Source organism: Carlito syrichta, unplaced genomic scaffold, assembly GCF_000164805.1.
Source record: "Carlito syrichta isolate Samal-C Ts95f unplaced genomic scaffold, Tarsius_syrichta-2.0.1 Scaffold305677, whole genome shotgun sequence".
Taxonomy (NCBI): Eukaryota; Metazoa; Chordata; class Mammalia; order Primates; family Tarsiidae; genus Carlito; species Carlito syrichta.
Window position 1 is genome coordinate 540,619 of NW_007249773.1, and position 12,188 is coordinate 552,806.

Sequence of the window (12,188 nt, forward strand, 5' to 3'; positions counted from 1 at the left end):
CTTGGCAAGGGACAACTCTATACTGTCTCTCAGAAGTGCCCAGTGAGCTTCAGTTGATCATATGGTTGCCCTCTTATTAATATATCCTTTTATTGACTTCCTTCTCTTTCCTGTCTCACTTTCCCACTCCCTCATCAGTGCTTCCTGGGACAACTTCCCAAATGAACTATTGCTAGGGTCTGACTGTGTCTCTACAAATTCATGTACCTGAATCCCTGATGCAACAGTATTGGACAGTGGGGCCTCATGGGATGTTTTTAGACTCTGCCCTCTTAAATAGATTGACACAACTATAGAAAGGACTTGCAGGAATAAGTTTGCTTTCTCTGGCCCTTTCGCCTGCCCCTCTGTGAGGACACAGCAAGGAGGCCTCAGCAGATGCTGGTGCCTTGAACTTAGGATTCCCAGCCTCCAGAACTGCGAAAAATACATTTCTATTCTTTATAAATTACCCAGGAACTGCACAAAATGGACTAAGACAAGTGCTTATCTTCAAATATCTGTCTCAAGTCAACTTCTGAGGAAAGTCAACTAAAAGTTACCCTCCACAAAGGTTGCAATGATTTGTATTTCCACCAACAATGCCTGTCCCCCCCTTCCACCTTGATTCCATCCCCACTCCAACTCACTATTATTCTTCGTTAATTCATTCTTTCTTTCATTTACTAGATATCCGCCAAGCTTTTGCTATGTCAGACACCATTCTGGCCCCTGAATACATACAGGGTACTGTAAATCATATATACTATTTCTATTCCCCGCACTCCCTCTGCCTTCAAATTGACACCTGCACATTTTTTTAAAGATGGAAATTTCAATATCATTCACAGTTGGAGAAAAAAGCATTTACAATACATATTCTTGACTAAAGCAACACATGAGCGAGGGATTCCAACAGTCTGTAATCAGCAGAAACAAGATTGATTATCAGATCCTTCCCAGGTTTGCTAAGGGGTGGGGTGGAAACAAACAGGAGACGTCAAGCTCTTGAAGCAGGTCAAGGGGACCTGGGACAGAAGATAATCTTCAAAGATTTTATATGTTGAGTTAGACTAGAGCCTGGTCCAGGGCAAAAAGAAACTGCAAACTGAGCAATTTTGTCACAAGGCTACAAATGTTCTGCTTTTGTGATTTATGGACATGTTTTTGTTTTTCAGACTGTCTGTTTTCATAGTAAAGAATTTTATTCCCAGAGCACCCATTAATGGAGGTATTATTGTTCTCAAAAGAGCAAGAAAGAGAGTCACCCCTCCTGGATAAATCCCACAGTCTGCCTTCTCTGCTTCTAAACCAGAGCTGCGAAGGGTTGTTGGGAGAAATCCACCATGGCCATGGCCATAGATTCAACTGCGGCTGAGCCCTGGGTGCTCTCCATGAAGCGTGTGCTTGGCCATGGTCTACTTGTTCCCTTTCTTCCCAGCAACTGTTTCAAATGTTCTCTGCTCTCTTTAGACCCCCTGCTCTTCTACTTTGTTCGTGCTCTAAGCAAATAAGCCTGTTTTCTACTTTAAGGGAAAAACCGGGCAATTCAAACATGGGCTCCTCCATCCACAAACCCCTCCACATCTGCCACCATCCACTGCTTTCGTTATGGCCCCTTCACTCACCAACCTCGCCTGTTTTTTCTGGTCCCCTCAAATTTACCCCACTAGCAGGTACCTCCTGTCCCTCCTGTGCCTTCTGTTTCTCAAGGCTTCACCACAGCTCTTTGATGTCATCAAATAAACCTGCCCAAAACTCATCCATCTTTAAATAAAAGCCTTTCCTTCTACTTCCCCTAACCGACTCCCTCTCTCATTTGATAATTCAATGACTTGAAAGAGTTGCTTATCCTCACCGCCTCCACATCTCCTTCCAGCCATTCTTAACTCCCTGCACTGCCTTCCACTCAACACAACGCAGATTCTATTCTCCTTTTCCACATTTTCAATACCAATAAACCCTTTCCAAATCTCATCGCTCAACATCTCTATGGCAATGGGTCCCCAGTGTTACAGAAATATCACCTGGGACCTTATTAGAGACCTAAAGTCTGGAGTCCCACCCAAGAACTGCTGAATCAGAAACTGTGGGGCACGACCCAGTAATCTGTGCTTTGGCAAGTCGTTTCAGGGACTCTGCTGTATACTTGGCTCTGGGTTCAATATTGCTAACCTCTCTTGTTCCTTTTGGAAACACTCTCTTCACTTGGTTTCTGTGAACCAGTCTTCTACGTTTTCTTTTTTAAAATTTTATTGCAAATTGACAATTTATAATTGTGTAAGTTTATGGGATAAAAAGTGATATTATAATTTATGATCACAATGTAAAATAATTAAACTAAGCTAGTTAACATATCCATGGCCTCAAATACTTAACATTTTTTGTGGTAAGAACATTTGAAATGTACTCTCTTAGCAATTTTTAAATGCACAATGCTCTATTATGAACTATATTCACAAAACTGTGCAGTAGAACTAAACAAACATTTCCCCTGTCTGACTGAAATGTTGTACCCTTTAACTATCATCTTCTCTTTTCCCCCAGGCCCCAGTTTCTGTAACCACATTCTACTCTCTGCTTGTATGAGTTCAGTTGTTTTAGATTCCACATGTAAGTGAGAACATACGCTGTTTGTCTTTCTGTGCCTGACTTATTTCAGCTAGCATAATGTCCCCCAGGTTCACCCATGTGGTCACAAATGGCAGAACTTCCTCCATTTTTTAAAGACTGAGTAGTATTCCACTATGTATAGATTCTACATTTTTTAATCCTTTCATTTGCTGATGGCCGTTCAGGTTGATTCCATAACTTGACTACTGAATAGTGGTGCAACACTGCCAATATCTCCTCAACAAACGGATGCCAAATCTTTTGGCTAAATACCCAGAAGTAGGATTTCTGGATCATATGGCAATTCTATTTTTAGTTGTTATAGGAACCCTCATGCCGTCTTCCATAATGGTTGTACTGATGTGCATTCTCATCAACAGTGTACAACTGACAATTGATAATTGTATAAATGTATGGGATACAAAGTGATATTATTATTTATGAATACAACATGGAATATTAAATCAAGTGGCTTAACATATCCATCATCTCAAATGCTTAACATTTTTGTGGAAAGAATATTTGACATTTACTTCCCTTTTCTCCACATCTCATCAACACCGGCTACCTTTTGCCTTTTTGATAATAGGTGTGAACTACATTCCTATGGCGATTTATCTAATCCATAACCCCACCATCTGTTATCTGAATCTCACACCTGAATTCTATCCAGGTTTCTTGCTTCTAGCCTTGTTCCCTCCCCCCAAATTCTTCACAATATTTCTGGAAAGGTCTTGGATTTCCAGGCAATGCTGAAGGCTGACTTGATGATCGATATAAAAAAAAAAAATCTAAAGTGAGGCCATTCCATCCGATTATGTGGTTTCTCCAGCCACGTTCAGTTGCTCAGGCGTAGGCACGGAGTCAACAGTGATTGAAAGTTGGAGCTTTTTCTGACAAGCAGGATGGGAAGAGACGAACAAGGTTTGGATCCACCCAAGGGTTGGAGTGAAGTGATGAGTTGGGTCAAAGGAGAATTGAGGGCATGAGGGGGTCATGAAAGGGAGACCTGAAGGAGACACAGCATTAGAGATTCCAGTGGGGGAAGAGAAGAGCAAAAGTTGGAGTACTAGAAAAAGTGAGCTAGGAAAAAAAAAACAGATGATAGCATACAGGAAGTGGGACACTTAGAATGGAGATGCTGGAGATACCGCAATAAACAAAGTCTAGGGTATGAGAATGGGGTTGCTATCTGAGGTAGGGTGGAGAAACATACGACTGGATGCATGAGAGTCAAGGAGTTGAGAAGCCAGATTGTCAGATCGACTGTGTACATGGATGCCAAAGTACTTAGGAAAGACTACCAAAAAAGAAAATGATGGAAAGAAAGGTGGTGATTGAGACAAAATCTTTAATGAGTGAGAGGGAATGTCCAGGAAGACAATGGGTCATGGTAACAAGGTAGAAGAGAAGGAGGCATTTTCTGATAACTCGTGCTCCAGGGAGCTGGAGATAAAGCTGTGTGAGGAAGAGGGAGAAAATTCATCTGAAAGTAATCATAGGGGATAGAAAGACACCCATCCATCATCTGTAGACCCTGTTTTTCGTGAAATATTGGGGGGAAAACAGTTTCCGCAGAGAAGCTGGGCAAAATCACTGTCCTTGAGAGGCAGATGGATTTCACTTAAAGCAAAAAGGGGAAGCAGAAGAAGATGAAAAGTGAGGGATTTTGCTGATGACATACTATGAGTTCCAGGGGGCACAGTGAAAGAGTTTGGCAGAGGGGTATAGAAGATTAAGTCACATTAAGAGATGTACAGAACCATCTAGAAAGTCCCTTTGATGGGCTAGAAAGAGGAATCAAAAGCAAGTGGTCCTTTAGAAGAAAGTGAGTGGCCTATTCTGACTGTAGCCTCCTTTTGGAGACAAGTGTCAGAAGCAGTTTTCAGCGATGAGGTGGAAAGTACTGGAAGGCCACATGGTGTTGCTAAAAAGCATGAGAAGCTCTGTTAGTCTTATCTGAAACCCCAGTGAACCAGTGTGTTCCCAGTGAACCATGGCCTTTCCAGGGACTCTTTGTATTTTTAAGGGAGGCTGCTCTCCTAGAGTAGACAGAGGAAGGGATTTTTGAGCTTTGCCTCCTCTGACTCACATCTATATAAGCTCCCACTCACCTCTACTAAGCATCCCAAGAGTTAGTACGACAGAACAAAGATGGAACTGCAATTCTCCTGTCATCAAATCATCAGAATCAAATAGATACTCAAGCAGGGTATTCCCCTAATATTCAGTGTCCTATTCCTCTAAATCAAAGCTAGCAAATATGACAGAAACATTAATGTGACTATTTGTGATTTGAGTTCAATTTCAAAACTTTAAATTATTTGGGGTAGCTATTAGGATTGAATATTTAGGTTTGGAGTTCATTTCAGATTAATGAAAAGGATAGTACATTTTACAGTAGGTACTTCCCATGAATTTTGCCCATAGGAATCATTTATGTCGACTGGCTTATTTCTCAAGGCTTAAATAAGTTTGGGGACACCAAAATAAACTGGAAACCATTCCTTTGACCTTGATCCAACTTTTCTACCAAGGAGAGGTAGTCAGGAAACTCTGTGTGCAGATGACACAAGCATAGTGGATTCCAGATTGGAAAATGCTGTAGGTTTGTACTGGATATGTACAAATATCCTCGTGTTAATAATATCTACTCTATCAGCACTTTTTCTGTGCTCAGTCTGTGGGTTAGATATCGATATCCTAATTTTATAGGACAGGACATTTCCAGAGAACAAGCCACTTGCCCAAGGTCCTGCAGTTGGAGATGCTTCTATGTCTATGTCAACCTGGAGGTGTCGGTAGAAAGGCTCAGAGAGACTGAGAAGCGCTCAAGGGCATAGACCTATTCAGTGATCTATCTGGGATTTAAACCTAGGTCTTATTTCGACCTTTGTGACAGGGACAGTTATTTACTCTTTCCAACACGATTCTTCTATGCCACTAGCTGGATCATCTTAAAGCTTGATCTATCCCCCCAGAAATCTGTTTCTAAACTTCCTTTCTTTCAGTGTTGCCCCTCTTTTCTGAGGCACAGAAACTAAAAAAAATGCCTTTCCCAAGCAGGCACCGGTGTGTCCAGGAAGTCAGCCTATTTACAGGCACCAGTGTGTCCAGGAAGTCAGCCTATTTACCCCTTCCAGAAAGTTCCACAGTAGTGAACATATGGAGCAAAATGCCCATTTCTTTCTCCTTGTTCTCTTGTCCAGTTGGGATCTCTGTATTGTGTTTTTCTATACATTATCCCTCAGCAGATCTCACTCCTCCATCTCCATGAGACAGCAGATGAACAGGTAGCTGGAACTGAGACGGTTTCTAACTAAGGTCCCCTCCAATTTCAAAATTCTGCAAGTCTATCTATCCATATGCACTTTTGATTCTTGTCTTGAAGTATGGTACATTTAGACCCAGTGGCAGATATGTGCTTTTGTTGTTCCTTCTACTCCCACCTCTCAGAAAGACTGGACATAGCAGTGATTTTAATTGTTGGATTTTCATTTCTCTAGTTTCTTCTGTGATGTCAGATAGCAAAGATTGACCACAAAAAGGGAAGATTGCCATGGTTTCTGTATTTGCCTTCCAAGATTCCAACACTTGATAGTAAGGTAAGAAGATGATGTTGGAGGCTTGACTTTAAGGCTGAAGACAAGTGCAGATCTCTCAGGTGGCTCATGTGCTCCCTGTAGATGTCTCCAGAGTGACCGCTTTAGAAACTGTTTGACTATTTATGAGTTGAGCTTTGTCTATTGTAGTTTCTAATTTTCCCTGGTTTTTCTCAAATAGCTATCTACCTACTTATAACACAATTTTCATGCAGTTCCATAAGATAAATTGGAGTTTAGAATACTGAGTGAGCTCTCACAGAAACAAAGAGCTGAGTATCACATGTTCTCACTCATAAGTGGACTTTCAACAACTACCGTGTTACTGTAGGAAAGGGATTGAAAGTAGCAGGAAACTGAGGGGAGCTGGGATTGACAGGAGTCGATATCCACCTGGGGAAGCGGGGGCACACCTCATCAATAAGGGTACCTGCACAATGAACATTTGTATACCTAACCTTGAATTGTACCCCACAATTTCAAAATAAAAATTAAAAGAGAAAAAAAATATTCTCTGCTAATGAGCTGAAATTATCATAGCTACAACATAGTTCTACAAACAGCAGTATCTCATCCACCATAGCTTGTGTTCCCAATGTTTACTGCATCCGAGAGATCAGAGCTGCCCAGGGAAACTGAGGCCTGAAGAAATTAATCCATTTGCTAGACAATTGGCTGAAGAAACACTATATACATGAGTCCTGATTTTATTCCCATTTTCTTCCTGCTGTACCTACTTTTAAGAGGCACTTTGGAATTTTTTCCTAAGAAAAATATTTTATTTCTACCCTGTTGCAGTCAGACCTGTAGGAATCCTAAGCAGTGATAGACTGTAACTCCCCTGCTCCAATTGCAGTAACCTTTTAAAAATTAATTCAAGTTGAAGAAGTTTAACAAAAATAAAGCTGTGGTAAAGGGAAGGAAAGGAACTAGGTGGCAGTTAGCTGGGGCAGTAGAATCCAGAGGGGAAGAGTGTCATTATGTTTATGTGCTGACGGAAACAGTACAGGAGAGAGGAAGTCAACTATGGATTTGGAAGAGAGGGGAGAATCTCTGGAGTGAGATCCTTGAAGTGGGCAGGAGGGTGCCCAAGTGGAGGGCTGGTCTCAGCTAGGAGCGGGCACCTTTATCCTTTCCAGGAGCAGCCAAAACAGTATGTGTGGGGGCAGAAATGGATTGGTAGGTGGATGTTTTGGGAGAAGGAGCCAAGGCCTCATCTGACCGCATCTATCTCTCCCCTGAAACAGAAAGTAAGGTCTTTAACTAAGAGTGGAGACGGTGGTGGAAGTTTTGAAGAATTGGAGAAAGCAGAGAAGATCTGAAACAACCTTAGATAAGAGGAAGTGAGTTAACAGACCAGGGAAATGGAGTATGATTGCTGGTAGGGTCAGGGGCCACCCTGCCTCTAGACACATAACAATACTCACATAAGGCAGAAATTGATCATGCATTCAATTTGATGCTTCGTGATGATAAAAATCCTCTTTGATGTCTTTGTATCTGGTCTCTAGCTAAGATAGCAAGATTCTCAAGGTTATATCTCAAGTCTTGTATTTCTTTGTGCACCTACATGCATACCAAAGGGACTGGACTCACAGCAAAGATTCCAGTGATACTCACCAGATTAAATTAGAACCATGGCTGCTACCTCTCTAGAATCAGAAACTGACAGAAAGAGGATGTGGCTCTGGATGGTTGGTTTTGAGCTCCTTGACCTTTGGAGCTTAGAGGTTTGGGCTGGAGGGTCATTGTTAGGAGGGCACTAAATGAGATGCAGAAATACACTCTGGAGAGTTGTCTGTCTGCTCCAGGGAAACTTCGGACTACAGAGGTCACTTTGGAAGACTTTACGTGTGTGCATAACGTCGCCCAGCTGTATCTCTGAGTTACCTTCACTAAGGCAGACTATTTGGTTACTCCAAATGCAATTACCCCCTTTCGTTTTTTCTGGTAGGCTTAGCACTTTTTAAAATGATTTTTGTGCATTTTCCATCCCTCCCTCACAAACAAACACACACACACACACACACACACACACACACACACACACACACACGAATGTAAGTTCCATGAAAGCAATGACTTTGTCCGGTTCACCACTGTTTCCGTAGAGTCTGGGATAATATCTGGTGTGTAGGAGGGCTCAACAAGCATGTAATAAATGGGTAAATAATGCATAAATGAACAATCCAAATACCTATCCTCACCCATGCTGTTTCATTAAAGAAAAACAAAACATAACTGAGTCCCTCCAGATCTGAAGCTCTGGAGGACAAAGGGAAATAGAGCTACCTTGACCCTCTCCCTCTATAGCTCTGTTTCTTAAAGAAGACTCCTTTGCACCTTGCTCTCAGTCCATACTTGGATCAAGTACCTTTGTTACACTTGTTAAAACAACAAACAAGCAGAGGAAAGAGAACTGTCATTGCTTGCAAAATAAATAGCTCAGCTGATAAGCATGCATTCATTAGCATGATGATTTCACTCAAGATGGCCTCCTTGCCGCAGACAGGAGGTGCCAGGAGAGGAAAGAAGGTGTGTGGCTTACTCATCATGACACTTCCGGTTCTCAGCGTGTTACCTATTATGCTCAATAGCCATTTTGTGAATGAAGGAATCAGCACATGCATAGATAAGCAGCTACATATTCACACACATGCACGGCCAGAGGGACAGATGGCATTATGTCATGCAAGGTGTGTATGTATGTTTGTTTGCAAAGGCCAGTGTGTTAATTTCAAAGGGCTTGGAATGGTATTATGGTATTGATTCCATAATGTATCAACAAAAAACTTGGTGTAATTCAGTGCATCACTCTCTAGGATAAAGAACATTTTTAAACATAATTCTGTATTCTGAGAGTGCAAATACTTTTTAAGAGAACCCATTAGAAACTGCTTAGAACTAATTCCTTTTGGAGCAGATTTTGCAATTTAAGCAACACAACAAATAAAATCTTTTTTTTTTAGAGTACAGGCTATTGAACGGTCTGGTTTTACACAGGTTAGTTACTCAGTGATGCATTCGATCTAATCTGCACCTATCTTACCTTCCCATACCCTAGACCTGTCCAGTAAAGGTTCAGTGCAAACATAGAAATGAACAAGGTGTTGTGAGGCTGAACTGGGAAAGAAATATCTCAGATGAAAGTCCTCGAGTTCTGAAGTATTGCCTCTGCTTTTTTTTTTTTTAAATTCCTTTTCTCTCTCTTTATTTTTTTCTTCCCAGTGTTTTTTATATGTTTGTTTTACTTTGCACACATATACTTACTTAACTGGAACTATGGGATTCAGCATAATAATTCCAAACATATCGTATTTCAAGTGCGTCTCTGTCTCAATTACTAAAATCAGACTTCTTGGGCAAAGAGAGGGCCTCCACTTTGCTCCGAGCGACTGGTTGGGACATATTGAACATCTGGAATATATACTGAGCTTCTTTAGATGATTATTGATAGATCCAATCCCACTGTGCTCTTCCAGGACTATAAAAACGTGCTAACAGCCGGGCTCGGTGGCTCAGCCTGTAATCCCGCACCTTTGGGAGGTGGAGGTGAGTGGATTGCCTGAGCCCGCGGGTTCGAGATCCGCCTGGGCAGCGAGACCTCATCCCTACAATAAATCAAAAAATCAGCCGGGCTTGGTAGCGCATGCCTGTAATGCCGGCTACTTGGAAGGCTGAGGCGGAAGGATCGCCGGAGCCCAGCAGGTCGAGGCTGCGGTGACCGGGAGCGGCCACTGCACTCCAGTCTGGGTGACAGAGTGAGACTCCAACTCAAAAAAAAAAAAAAAGTGCTAACATAGTTACATCACACTCTTCAGCTGGTTTGTGTAAGGCATGATTTTGCCACATGATATTTATGTAAGAAAATCAATAATATTCCCATTCAAAGTGGTGGTGGAGTTCAGAACACCCATGTGAACCCATCTCCTAACCATTTTCTGGACTTAACCAACTTGCTTGACCAAGAGCAGAGCTAATTATGCTCCAAGAAGCACAGTTTAGCTGTTCCAAGAGAATGAAGTTTTCTCTACATTGGGGTGACCCGGCTTCCATGTGGGTGGCTGGACGTCCCCCACTGAAGGGTTGCCTCTTCCAGCCATGCATTTCAGCAACGGCTTTCCCTTCACAAAGAAAATCCCTCTTGTGTAGTAGGATAAACACAACACTGGATTTGGCATGATTGGGACATGAGTGCCACTGACATTTTTCAAAAGGGCTCAATGGAGCTCCTGTGGAACTGGTATTTATAAACAGCAGAAATGCAAATTTGCCACTACTGGTGCTGAATGCTGACGACTGCTATTGTTCTTGTTATTTCTGACTACACTTAGCATCTGTTCTCAGTTCTTTCCTCCCACTGGAAACATCCTCTTCAATCCCCAGAAGCTTTGGGTTTTATGTCTCGTGTGCTTTCTGTTTGAGTCCTAAGGGTTGGTCAAGTTTGGATCATAGGAGATCCTTACTCTCACTGATCCTGTCCTTGGGGGCAGCAACTGGTGAGTTATCTGTGGAAACATTTACTTTATCTACAAAATCCACAAGAGTGAGTGGATTGGAAAAGGCCAGATGTTGGAAGACTTGGCCTAGATCCCCTCTTGGGAAAAGCAGATGCCCTCGCTGAGACACGGCAGGTTCTTCTCCAAGCTTTGCAAATGCTACTATTTGTCTCTGGATGTCTCCTACTTTCCAAAGACGTGGAGTGCGTTTAACAACCCTGGCACCTTGCAGAGAAGCTCGCCAGTTTAGCATGTGGAATTGCTACCTTGATGGGAACCCAAGCTGGGAAAGAGTCTGACGTTGGATTGGCAGGGCTCCACCCCGGCAAGATCCAAATCTGAAGTCACAATTTTCATTGTGAAGCGTCGGAGATGTTAAGCCAGAGAACAGTTGATTAAAGGGAACTAGTTCAGTTAGCATTCAGTAGCTAGGGGAAGAAGGAGGGAGAAAAGAGGAAAAACCCACAAAGAATAACAGAACAAAAAGCCAAGACACTAGTCAGTAAGCGTACAACCTGGTCAAGCCGTCCTACCGTGAAGTGCAGTGAATTCAGCGGGACTTCTGGAACTGTCTCTAATCTACCAGGAGCCCATTTGGGAATTGCCAAACAGGGAAAGCAACCGCTTCTCAGAACTCCCAAACTGCACTGATTCTAGGGCAGGTTAAGAGGGATTTGCTGTTATCTACCACAGGACAACCTCTATTTAGACGCTTCTTTAACCTTAGGAAATATGGACTCTCAAGACTGAATTTGCCCTCGACTCTAGGACTCTAAGAAATAGAGCACTGATGGCTATTAATTGGGAAATATCGAGGCCTTTATGCCTCACCAGAACAAAGCTTGTCCAGATCAGAGGAGATGAATGTTCAGCATTGTGAGTTGCTTCACTTCAGCTTCCCACGTCTACAGCTTCCAGCAAGGCTGCACCCCAGAAAACCTCACCTTTGTTCTTACTTTAACTGGAAGAACATGAGCGGCTTCTTGTCGAGTCGAGGTGGGCCTCAGCCTGGACTCCGGTACCTCTTGCTTCTGGATAGTAACTGGTTCTGTTGCTTGGGTGCTTGTTTTGTTTCTTAGCGGCAGCACAGCACAGTGGGGACTCGCAGTGTCAGACTCGTAGTGTATGTTAAACCAACCTGAATTTGAATCCAGGATCTGTAATTAACTAGCCATGTGACATCAGCCAAATCATCCAACTTCTCCTAGCTCAATTTTCTCTTCATTCACCCAACATATAGTTTTGAGAATCTTATATGTTCCAAGAACCGCCCCAAGTGCTTTGAATTGAAAACAGGACTAGACAAAGTGGGGACCTAAGGGAGGCCCAAGCTTTACCTGTACAATGACCACCTGTATACCTAATCCTGAATTGCACCCCACATCTTTAAAATTAAATTAAATTGCCGGGCTCGGTGGCTCAGCCTGTCATCCCGCGCGCCTTTGGGAGGCTGAGGTGGGTGGATGGCCTGAGCCCGCGGGTTCGAGACCCGCCT